The following is an 11,267-nucleotide window of genomic DNA, read 5'->3' on the forward strand; positions in this document are numbered from 1 at the left end:
CAATTTTCGGGTGTATATGACACCTCCCGCCCCCCCTACTGGCCCCGTGCACCCGGGGCCCACGGCCCCCCGGCGCCCCCCCTGTCGTTACGACACTGATCGCAGCCCAGTTGAATAAAGTTAAGACTGCATGGGAAGGCCCTGAAATTCGAACAGCTGGACGACATGTCATAACGCCAACTGGTATCTGCACGGAAAGAATTATACGCTGCCACCTTCGTTATCCTCCAACAGTGTTCACGAGACGGCATTATCGGCATGGACTTCCTGAATCAACACGGCGCAATCATCGACCTGAAGTCGAAGTCGATTACGCTGTCGGAAGATCGAGCGATACGGCCGGAGAGCTCTCGTACTCACCATGCGTTGAGTGCGCTCAAAGATCAACTGAGCATCCCGCCGCAGTGCAGCATTGTTATTTCCGTCGGCATCGAAACACTCGTTGACGTAGAAGGCGTTATCGAGGGCGACCACCGTCTACTCCTCGACTGTGAAATTCACGTCGCAAGAGGGATCGCTAGACTCCACGGAGGGAAAGCGGAAGTGATGCTAACCAACTTCAGCCAGGAGTTCAAGCACATCAACAAGGGCACAATTGCGCACATCGAAGAAATTGTGGAAACCAACAATGTGTTTGTCCTCTCGGATTCTGCCGCATCTACTTAGACGACCATACTTCCCGAAGCAGACTTCGACATAAATCCATGTCTCCCCATCAGTAAGCAGCAACAGCTCAGAAGTCTGCTCCGAAGATACAAACACTACTTTTCGACGTCATCGGGGATTCGACAAACACCAGTCGCAAAGCATCGTACAATCACTGAAGAGTGCGCTCGACCACTCCGCCAGTGCCCTTACCGAGTTTCAACGCGAGAACGTGAAGCTATAAGACAAGTCGACGAAACGCTGCGCGACGACATCATCCAGCCGTCGAAAAGCCAGTGGGCTTCCCCTGTTGTCTTGGTGAAGAAAAAGGACGGAACCTTACGTGTCTGCGTCGACTACCGTCGACTGAACAAGATCACAAAGAAGGATACGTATATTTCCTACCACGGATAGACGACGCGTTGGATCGGCTCTGCAACGCTAAATACTTCTCGTCAATGGATCTCAAGTCCGACTACTGGTAAATAGAAGTCGACGAGAGAAATCGCGAAAAGAGCGCCTTCATCACTCCAGACGGCTTCTACGAGTTAAAGGTGATGCCATTCGGACTGCATGGCTCAGCGCTTGCAACCTTCCAGCGCGTCATGAACACTGTGTTAGGAGGATTGAAGTGGCAGACCTGTCTTGTTTACTTTGAATGGCGTCGTCGTCTTCGCTGGAAATTTCGACGATCACCTTAGGCGGCTTATTTGCGACAGTACTAGAGGCCATCAAGTCGTCAGAGCTCACTCTGAAGCCAGAAAGATGCCGCTTCGCTTACGATGAGCTTCTGTTCCTGGGCCACGTCATCAGCAAATCTGGAATCCGCCCCGATCCACGGAAGACAGCCGCCATCGAGATGAAGGCAGTGCGTAGATTCCTTGGAATTTGTGCCTACTACGGGCGCTTTGTCAAGGACTTATCACGCACCGCTGAGCCGCTCACACATATAACGAATTGTGATGTCGAGTTCAACTGGGAAACGCAGCAGGCTGACGCATTTCAAGAACTCCAACGACGCATGCAGTCGCCTCCAGTAGTTGCGCACTTCGACGAGGACGCCGATAGAGAAATACACACTGACTCCAGTAGCCTAGGCCTTGGTGCTGTCCTAGTCCGAAGACGGACTTGAACGCGTGAAGCTTACGCTAGCCGGTCGTTGTCAAAAGCGGAAGGCAATTATTCTACGACTGAAAAGGAATGCCTTGCCATCATTTGGGCAACAGCAAAATTTCGCCTTTACCAATTCCAGGCCACTCAAAGTCGTCAGCGACCATGGCGCGTTGTGTTGGATAGCGAATTTAAAGGACCCATCAGGACGGCTGGCTCGGTGGAGCAGACTGCAAGAATATGATATCACTGTAACCTATAAGTCCGGACGAAAACTCTCTGATTCCGATTGCCTATCACGCGCCCCTATTGACTCGCCGCCGCAAGATGACGAGGATGACGACGCCTTCCTTGGAATATTAAAGGGAAGCTGAAACACTTTTCGAAAAAATGAGTCCCCTACGGCATTCTACAGTTTTGAGTCCACTGAACACGAATATCTCGTTTAAAAAGGGCCGAAACAAACGCAAGCGGCTGTTTTTTGCATGAAAAAGCGCACCAGCGCCTCAGGGCATCGTGCGAACGCCGCTGTTGCCCGTGATTGGTCGGGACCGCTTTAACGTCATTCACGGGGATCGCCGGTCGGCGCCGCCGTTTCAGAGCGTAGCACGCTGTTCTGTTCTGGCTTCAGTTGTAAGCATTATGGAACGTTCTCGCTGTCTCGGAGAGCTTGTATTTTCGCCGTACATGTTCGAACCGACAGCCGATACAGAAAACGATGGCGGCAACGGGGGCAACGACGATGTTGAGTGTGCCAACAGCGAGAGCGATATGTGCACCTTCTCGCGCGTTGGATATCTTAGCTGGTACATATGTCTTTTCATGTAGCTGCACGTTCCAATGACGGGAGAAAAAACGCTATAAAGTGTCACTGGGAACTTCCTGCTGGAAGAATGCCGAAACACTAACATCTCAATAGATTGTAAACACGGGTGCAATTCCGCGATGTCATGCACCTTGCCACTGTTTGTCCAAAGTTCTGTGGTTTTTTGCGTGTTGATACACGATCGCGAATATAAGTGCCGCGTTTGGCTACTTCAAGCTCTTTAACATTATCTGCCTGTGTCACACTGGCTGCTTCAACCTCTTCGATTGGTGATGGTAGTAGAACAGGTTCATTAGGGGCTCGGTTCTCGAGGTGCTCTGCTAGAATCTGATAGAGTGCCAGGCATGCCTGCAGGACACCAGTACCACGGACTTCCTGCAGCTTGTGGCAGACAGCGGCCGGGCAGCCACAGTCTGGTTCACTGCGCAGGAGGGCCAAGCAGCACGAGACATTCGCCAACTCCAGCTACGAGCTGCCAGGCGCAGGGCTGAACGTATAACACTGGGAACCAATCAGGCGGAACACTGGACGGAACACCATCGCAACGACGCCGCCTGCAGACGACACTCCCGGCAACGCAGGCGCCAAAGCTGGCAGGGAATCTGTGCCACGGTAATCAGGGCGCCGGATGGAGCGCTGAGCGCGGATGGCGCCTGCTGAGGGCCTTGCTGACAGGACGTCGTATGCAACGCCAGGTGCTCTCAGCAGCTATCTCCCGGGGCATCTCCGCATCTACTCTGGCGGAGTTACTAGCCAACTGGTTTAACGACCGGCCCCTGGTACAGCGGGTCCTGCCTCCGCCAGCTACTGAGCCTCGGCGCCTCCCCCCACTTGTCACCACCCGGAATGGGTGCTCGAGCAGATCGATGCTCTTTGCTGCGAGCCCATCCGGGTGCATAAGCTGAAGGCTGCCCTAGGATAAAGCAAGCGACGTAGCGCTCCAGGAGCCGATGGAATCACGTTCCTAATGCTTCGGAACCTGCAAGATGCAGAGCGAGATCGTCTCCTGGAGTACTTCAACGCCATCTCGAGCACTGGGACTCTCCCGGACAGCTGGCTCACCGCGGTAGTGGCGCCAATCCTTAAGCCACGGAAACGTTCGGCGGCACCCTCCTCGTACAGGCCAGTGTCTCTCACCTGTGCCGTTTGTAAGGTGAGGGAGAGGATTGTCCTGACACGCATGGAGTGGATCGCCGCGCAGGTGCGCTACTTCCCGGAGCAGCAAACCGGCTTCAGGCGCCACCGCTGCACTGCTGACTCCATCAGCGACGTAGTGGCCACACTGGAGGATGCAAACAACAGTGGTGACGTGGCCCTTCCCGTGCCGCTTGACGTGCAGAGCGCCTTTGACAGCCTGCCCCACGTGGTCTTCGAGGCCTCCATATGTCCTCTGGATCACTGGCAGCCTCAGGCGCTTTGCTTTCCTTGCGGGAAGAGCGTTCCCAGTACGAGTGGACTAGGCGCTCAACGCCCCTCGAGCCATCGCCAGCGGCGTGCCGCAGGGATCGGTACTGAGCCCGTTTCTGTTCAATGCAGCCCTGGCGGGTATTCCCGCTGCACTACCGGCAGACACCCGGTACCACACACGGTGCTCATTCTACGCTGATGATGTGGCACTCTGGGTTTGGCGACCAATGCGGTGCCTTCCAGCCGTCCGGAGATCACTGCAGGGGGCCTTGGACGCGATGACAACATTCCTCGGGAGTATCGGCTTAACCGTCTCTCCTGCAAAGACGGAGGCCCTACTGGTACACACGGGGCTGCCTTCCGCCTCAGCGTCCACCAGTTGAGAATCGGCACCGACCCCCTTCCGTGGAAGCAGACAGTGACGTACCTTGGCCTCACTATAGACCACCGGCTAACGTGAATCCCGGTTACTAAAGCCCTCAGCACCAAGGTGCGCCGAGTACATGCAGCCGTGGGCCGACTCCTGCAACAAGGCCGATGATGCTCCATCAAGTGGGCCCTACGCCTGAACAAGGCTGCAGCAACATCGTCCTCGTTGAATGCCCTGCTGCTGGTTTCCCTGACGCATGCCAGGAAAGGACAACTAGAGGTCCTGCACAGGAAGACCATCAGAAATGTCCTGGGGCTTCCAAGGCACTCCAAGATCACCGCAACACTGGCTGAGGCCAGCGAATGGCCACTGTCACTGCTCATGTTGCAACGGAGACTGGGGCGTATTGACAGGTTACACCGCGCCCCAGGCGGCCAAGCTCTCTTAGATCGGCTCCGCAGCCTGCCGGCTTCACGTATGGGCAGCCTGTGCCGCCTCTATGAGGAGACAGTTCCCCACCTACCTGTGACAGTGGCTCTTCCTCCTACCCCTCACGGACCTCCACCTCTCTCTCAAGGCAATAGCCAAGCGGAAAGCACCAGCCGCAGATCTGCAGCAGGCGGCAGCCTGCAAGCTCCAGGAGGAGTTGAAAGGACACCTGCTGGTGTTCACGGACGGTTCAGTACTCCCCAGCGGTTCCGCAGCAGCGGCGTGCACAGTTCCAGCTCTCGCCTGTCACAGGCAGTGTAGGAACCTGTTTGCAGCAAGTTCTACTGCAGCTGAGCTCGCGGGGATGCAGCAGGCTGCTGACCTCCTTGCATCCTCTCCAGCGGGCGGTGGTGCGCGACTCTAAGCCAGCGCTCCAGGCCTTCGTCAACCCACGCCGCGCAGAACTTACAGGGGTGCTGCTGCTTGCCAAATTAACGGCTCTAGCCACCGCCGGAATACCAATATCCTTCCACTGGCTGCCCTCACATGTCGGGGTAGCCTGTAACGAGGAGGCGGGTACCTACGCCAAAGCTGCCCATCATGATGTAGTCCCGGTTACCAGAGCAGTAGCGGCTTCGGACTACACGAGATGTCAGCTACGGTGCCTGCTCACCTCCATTCACCCGGACACCCGAGTTGCTAGTGGCAGGGCCCCCAAGCCGCTTGTAGAGAACGGCCTTTCCAGAAGAGACCGTTCCACACTCCTGCGCTTGCGGACTGGCTGCACCTGGACTGCGGCCCGGCTGTACGCCAAGTGCCGCGTCACGTCGCCTGCGTGCAAGAGGTGCGGGGACCCCGAGACTCTGGAGCACCTTCTCTGTGCCTGCCTATCCTTGGCGCAGGAACGCTCCATAGTGATCAACACTTACAGACGCCACGGCCTTCCAGTGGCCACAAACTGACCTGCTGTTCCCGGTGTGTCCCCAGCTCCCTGCACTGCGAAGCCTGCTGGAGTTTATCAATTCCACTGGAATAGACACCTTCTGAGCGCCCGCTACAACGCTGGCAACTTTAATGAGAACTGCCACCTGTCGCACATACTGGAGTATATTAGGCCACATCCTCCCTCTTTCTCTATCATCTTTCACTCCCTCTTCCCTGACGACGCTTCGCCGTGCTTCCGCAAGGGTTGCAGAATCAAGCGTATTTCCTTTCTTTAGATGACTATCATCATACTATAGGTACGGAGTGGTCCGGGGTATGTGGAAAGGTGTAATAGTTCCAGCACTTACTTTTGGAAAATGCGGTTGTTTGCTTTAAATAAGGGGTACAATCAGGACTCGATGGGAACCAAAGGTCAGTGGGACGCCTCGCATTGGCCGCTCACGGGAAGACTACAAATGAAACTGTGCAGGTTGACATGGGCTGGACTAGTTTTGAAGTGAGGGAAGCTCGCAGTAAAATTTATTATGAAGAACGACTGAGGAATATGGATTAAAATGGGCTTGTAGAGTGTTGAGGTATCTGTACAGGAAAATTCACAGTGGAAGAAAAGAACTAGGAAGATTACCAGCAAGTATGCGGCCTGTACGGTGCGCAACACAGCAACAAAAAACGTTAAGCGGGAAGTGAAAGAGGCTGAAATAATCTCATGGGTAGTGGCATTGGAAAAGAAACTTGCCATAAGGAACTACTTAAGAGGAAAAAAACGAAATCAAGAAAGAAACAATTTATGATTACACAAAGGGAAGCTCACTATTTTTCGAAGCGAGATCGGGATGCCTTAGAACAGGCACCTATAAAGGGAGATATAAAAGGAAGAAGCATGTGCTTGCTGCGGTAAAGCTAGGGAAACGATGGAGCATGTTTTATTAGAATGTGAAGACGTCTACCCAGCGGTCGATTCAGGCACCACTGGTCTCCTTGAAGCCCTTGGGTTCAGCGAGAACAATGGAAATGTAAACATGTCCGCAATAGACATTAGTAAGAGGCGATTGGAAGATTGGTGGAAGTAGGGAAACGACAAAAATCGGGGACGTACAAAAACAAAGTTCGCAACAGGTAGTAAGAAAATTTGCTCATGGGAATTCATCCTGCATTTCTTTTTTAACCTAGGTAGAACATTAAGCAGTATAATAGCAAGAGCTTGGTGGAGCTAAAGCCCCTTAAACTTCGTATAGTGCCACGCTTTGAAGAATGCCGCCTCCTCCTTGCGCGCTCTGGCCGAGGCCGACGCCGCGTCGCTATTGGCCTAATAGCATCACGTGTGCCCTCGCGCCGTGCATCAGCGCCATTTTTGCTCGAGAAGCGTCTACGGAGTTCCGAGGAGCGCATGTTGGCGCCGTTGCTACGCTCGAGCACTGTAGGTGGCGCTACGGGCGAGGAGGGAGCGTGAAATAGAGGAGGAGTGAAGGCGGAGGAGGAGAGTGCCACTACTTTACGAAGTTCAAGGGGTATTAGGTGGAGAACCCATCATCATCATCATCATCATCATCGCCCCGTTCTAAAGGGGACGCTCATAACATCCATCCATCCATCCGTGCTGGGAAAGGGATTGGTGGGGGGAGGGGAAGGTGAGTCGAGATCGGCGATAGTGCAACGTGATATCGCGGTACGTGAGGAGTGCGTCGCGCTTACGACCGGCTTTATTACTGATAAAGTAATAAAGCCGGTCGTGGTCGCGCTTATCCATTCCCGGCTGGGGCGGGCTTGCTCAATCACTTGAATCCGGAATTGGACGCCTCGATGGGCAGCCTTACCAGGGTGTGCCGCGTGAGCGGGAACCCAGATGATTTAGATGTGGCGAGAGGGAGACGTATCGGAACGCAAGATTCCGATGGCCGGGTGTGCCACCCGTCCAACCGCGTAGTTGTAGACCGCAGGTTTGGAGTCACTGAAAATGTACTTCGCGGATGTTTGTGTGATGGCAAGGGCAATACCTGCCTTCTCGGCCTTGACAGAGGTAGAAGTGTAGAGAGAGGCAGTAAGAGTGTGTCGGAGAGAATTGTCAGTGCATGTGCTGGGTAGGGCATGTGCTGGGTAGCGGTGGTACGGGGCAGCATCCACATAAGTCACGGTTTGCCGTTCGTACTGACGCCAGAGCGCGGAGGCTTGCGCTGCTCTACGGGAGAGGTGGTGGTCTGGATGCATATGTTTAGGGAGAGGATTTACGGTTAAGAGGGAGGAGACATGGGCGGTCGCGTGTTACGACAGCAGTTCCGGGTAGTTCGATTTTACAGCGATGCTGTATACCTCTACCGTCCAAGGAAATTTTCGTCTTTGTTGTCAGCAAAATCCCCATACGTGGGCCGATCCCGAAGATAGTGCAATGACGGGCCGACCCGCGGCGGAGGTGCAATTCGCCATTGAGGGTCCACATGTGTCTGCTTTAAAAAAAGTCTGCGATAGGTACACGTACTTGAATTTTCTACTGTGTAAAGATGCTTCTCAGGTCATCCTTCTTCACAGAGTAGAAGGGCACTGAGTTTTTTTATTTTGCCAGTTGAGAGAGGAAAGGGGTCAGTTCTCATCTTTGCCAGTGCCTCCACCACATTGTCAGACGCACACAACAGCCGCATCGCATCAGGGAGGAGCCTTGCACAGATGCTCCCTCCCTAGCATGCGTAATCATATGAACGACAATTAAAAATTTAGAGTGATATCTCGAAGCCCAGACACGCTAGAATTCTTCCGCCTCATACTGTGTAGAAAGGCGAGTGCCTCCAACTTTTCGATACCAACATACCCACATGCTGCAGTCAACAAAAATAATTATTCAATTTTAGATAATTATCTTCGCAAGCATCCCAGTGCCTAATTTTCAGAAAACCATAAAGCTTAATTTTGAACACCATGTATATTATCTGAGGCTTGAGTGCTCATGGCAAGGGCTATGGCACATTCTTCTGCTTCCGTGCAGTTGTTGGTGTGTACTGTGGCTAATAATACTGTTTCGTCCTTCCAGTTGGCCACCGCTACTACTTTAGCTGTTATGTCGGGGTAGCATGCGGCGTCTGTATAGAAAGTGTCGCGGTCTGTGGTATTGCTCCGAAGTGGCGGCCAGACAAAGAATGTGTTTATTCCAATGAGGGGAAAGGAAATACGGCAGGGTACATTTACAGCGATGGGCGCGGAGTGGCACGCTAGCGGTCATAACGACTCAAAACCAAACCTGGGTATCGAAAAATGACATCACATCATCTTTCCTCTAAAAGAAAATGCACCACTCGCCCTCCTTGCACAAGAAAAGCAAGATCCATGACTTACAGAAGAACACAGAATTGTAGACAGTTGTACAATGAATAGTGGGTGACATTTTTACACAGTAGAAAACTCAGGTACGTGTACCTATCACAGACTTTTTTTAAGCACACATATTTGGTTTCCTCACCTTTTTTTAAAGAAAGAAAGCATACAATGTAAACATAATAAAAATGAACACAATTGCACTGAAGTTAGCAAAAGTACCCGTCTTGGGAGGACACCGACTGGATGCATACTTGCAAATACCTAATACCTAATAAGAATTCACTGAGTACAAGAAAGAAATGGACAATGCAAACATCCATGTACCCCCTTGGGCAACACAGATGGGTGGCTCATTCACTCTGAGCCTGACTTGAGACAGCTCTGTGGCCGTCATGGATTGAAGAATGTGTGTAGTGCAAGTTTATGCCGCCAGAATCTCCCCCTTTGAAGGATACTACTTGTACACTGTCTACCTAACAAACATGTAAGGAAGACACTTTTGGCTTCTGGCCGAATTTGCATGGGAGGCTTCAAACCTTTGTAGAAAATGAACCAAGGCAGTAAAGCTACTTGGAAACATAATCCTTAAACCGTACTGGGGGTTGTCTGTGACATGTAGACCTACAAAGAACTGATTCTGGTTGTGGAGGAGGACCATAGAAATTAGTACTCGTAAATGAACTGGAATGCGTGTTGGTGTCCAGAGTGCCTTCAGGAGCCCTGTCTTGGGAGGGAGTGTCAGACTGAAGCTCGGGAGATTCTTCTGCATGGGATGAACCCAGTTGCAGGGAAGAAACAGGAGTTTGTAGTGAAGTGGATGCAGCAGGAAAACCGGTACCACTAGGAATTGGAAGGTGAGAAACTATCATGAAAGGATGAGTAGTCATTGAAATGAGTCATTTCACCTAAGCTTTCAATAGAATCCTGTCATACCAGGTATTTCACCAGTTTAGAAGCATTCCAACACTTGCCATTTTCAAGATAAAAAGTACTTCAACGTACTTTACGATTAATCTTGAATGGACCAGAATATTTAGAACCAGATTTCTGTGAGGTACGTAATCTGACAAGATCTCCTTGTTGAAACTGCAGGAATTTGGTTGTGCGACGACGATCCACATACTTTTTGGCATTTTTCTGTTTTTGACGCACTCGCAACTCTACACTTACTGGTGCAACTTAGGAGAAGCAAATTCTGGATGAATTGTAGGCATGTTTGCAACGCCAAGTCAAGTCGTCGTTTGGCAATTATGGAGCAGCGTAGCTGGAGACACGCTACATAGCGTAAACCTGTAAATTGCTAAGTATTCTAAGACAGAAACCTGAGGTCTCGTTGCTCCAAATTAGCAATCTGTATGATTTTTTTGAGGACACGGTTGAATCTTTCTACCTTTCCATTGGCCTGTGGGTAGTAAACAGAAGACAAGGAATGCTTAATGCCTCATTCCTTCAGGAACAAACTGTGGTCCATTGTCAGACACTATGGCATCGAAAAATCCTTCTGTACTGAATACGGAAATAAGACTGCAGATGATGGTTTCGGATAATACTGAAGGCACAAAAGCAACTTCGGGGCATTTGGAATGATAGTCATCAATGACTAAAGCAAACATGCATACTGTGGAACACAATGAAGAGGACCTATTGTATCTATGGCTAATTTTTCCCATGGTCTTAACAGCCATTCGACAGGTTGTAGTGGAGCAAAAGAAGGTTTGGCAGATTTATCTGCTTGATTACACACAAAGCAGTTTCCCACAAGTTCCTCAACTTATCTATCCATGTGAGGTCACCAGTATACGCCTCTCAGCCTGAGCTTTGTTTTAGTGACTCCTAAATGATGCTCATGAGCAAGACGGGAGTTTCTGATGGAAGGACGCAGGAGGAACGATATGTTCGCCTTGGAGAAGCAGATTATCCACATAGAATAATTCAGACTGAAAGTCCGCTGCATTTCTCCATTCTTCGACAATTTTTTCCTTTAACGCTTGGCAAACTGAATCAGCCTGTGTAGCTGCTTGGAACTCTTCCTTTGTAATGCATGCTGAAACCAGACACTATTTCCTCATGTAGTGCTGGTCCAGATTCGGGAGGAACAGGTAGGCGAAACAATGTGTCCGCTATGACATTTTGGTCACCCTTGCAGTACTCAATGGTGAAATTGTAATATAGTAATCTTGCACTCCAGCTTGAAATGCTTAATGGATACTGTCCAGAACGCTTCGAAGACAG

Source organism: Dermacentor albipictus, chromosome 2 (genome assembly GCF_038994185.2).
Source record: "Dermacentor albipictus isolate Rhodes 1998 colony chromosome 2, USDA_Dalb.pri_finalv2, whole genome shotgun sequence".
Taxonomy (NCBI): Eukaryota; Metazoa; Arthropoda; class Arachnida; order Ixodida; family Ixodidae; genus Dermacentor; species Dermacentor albipictus.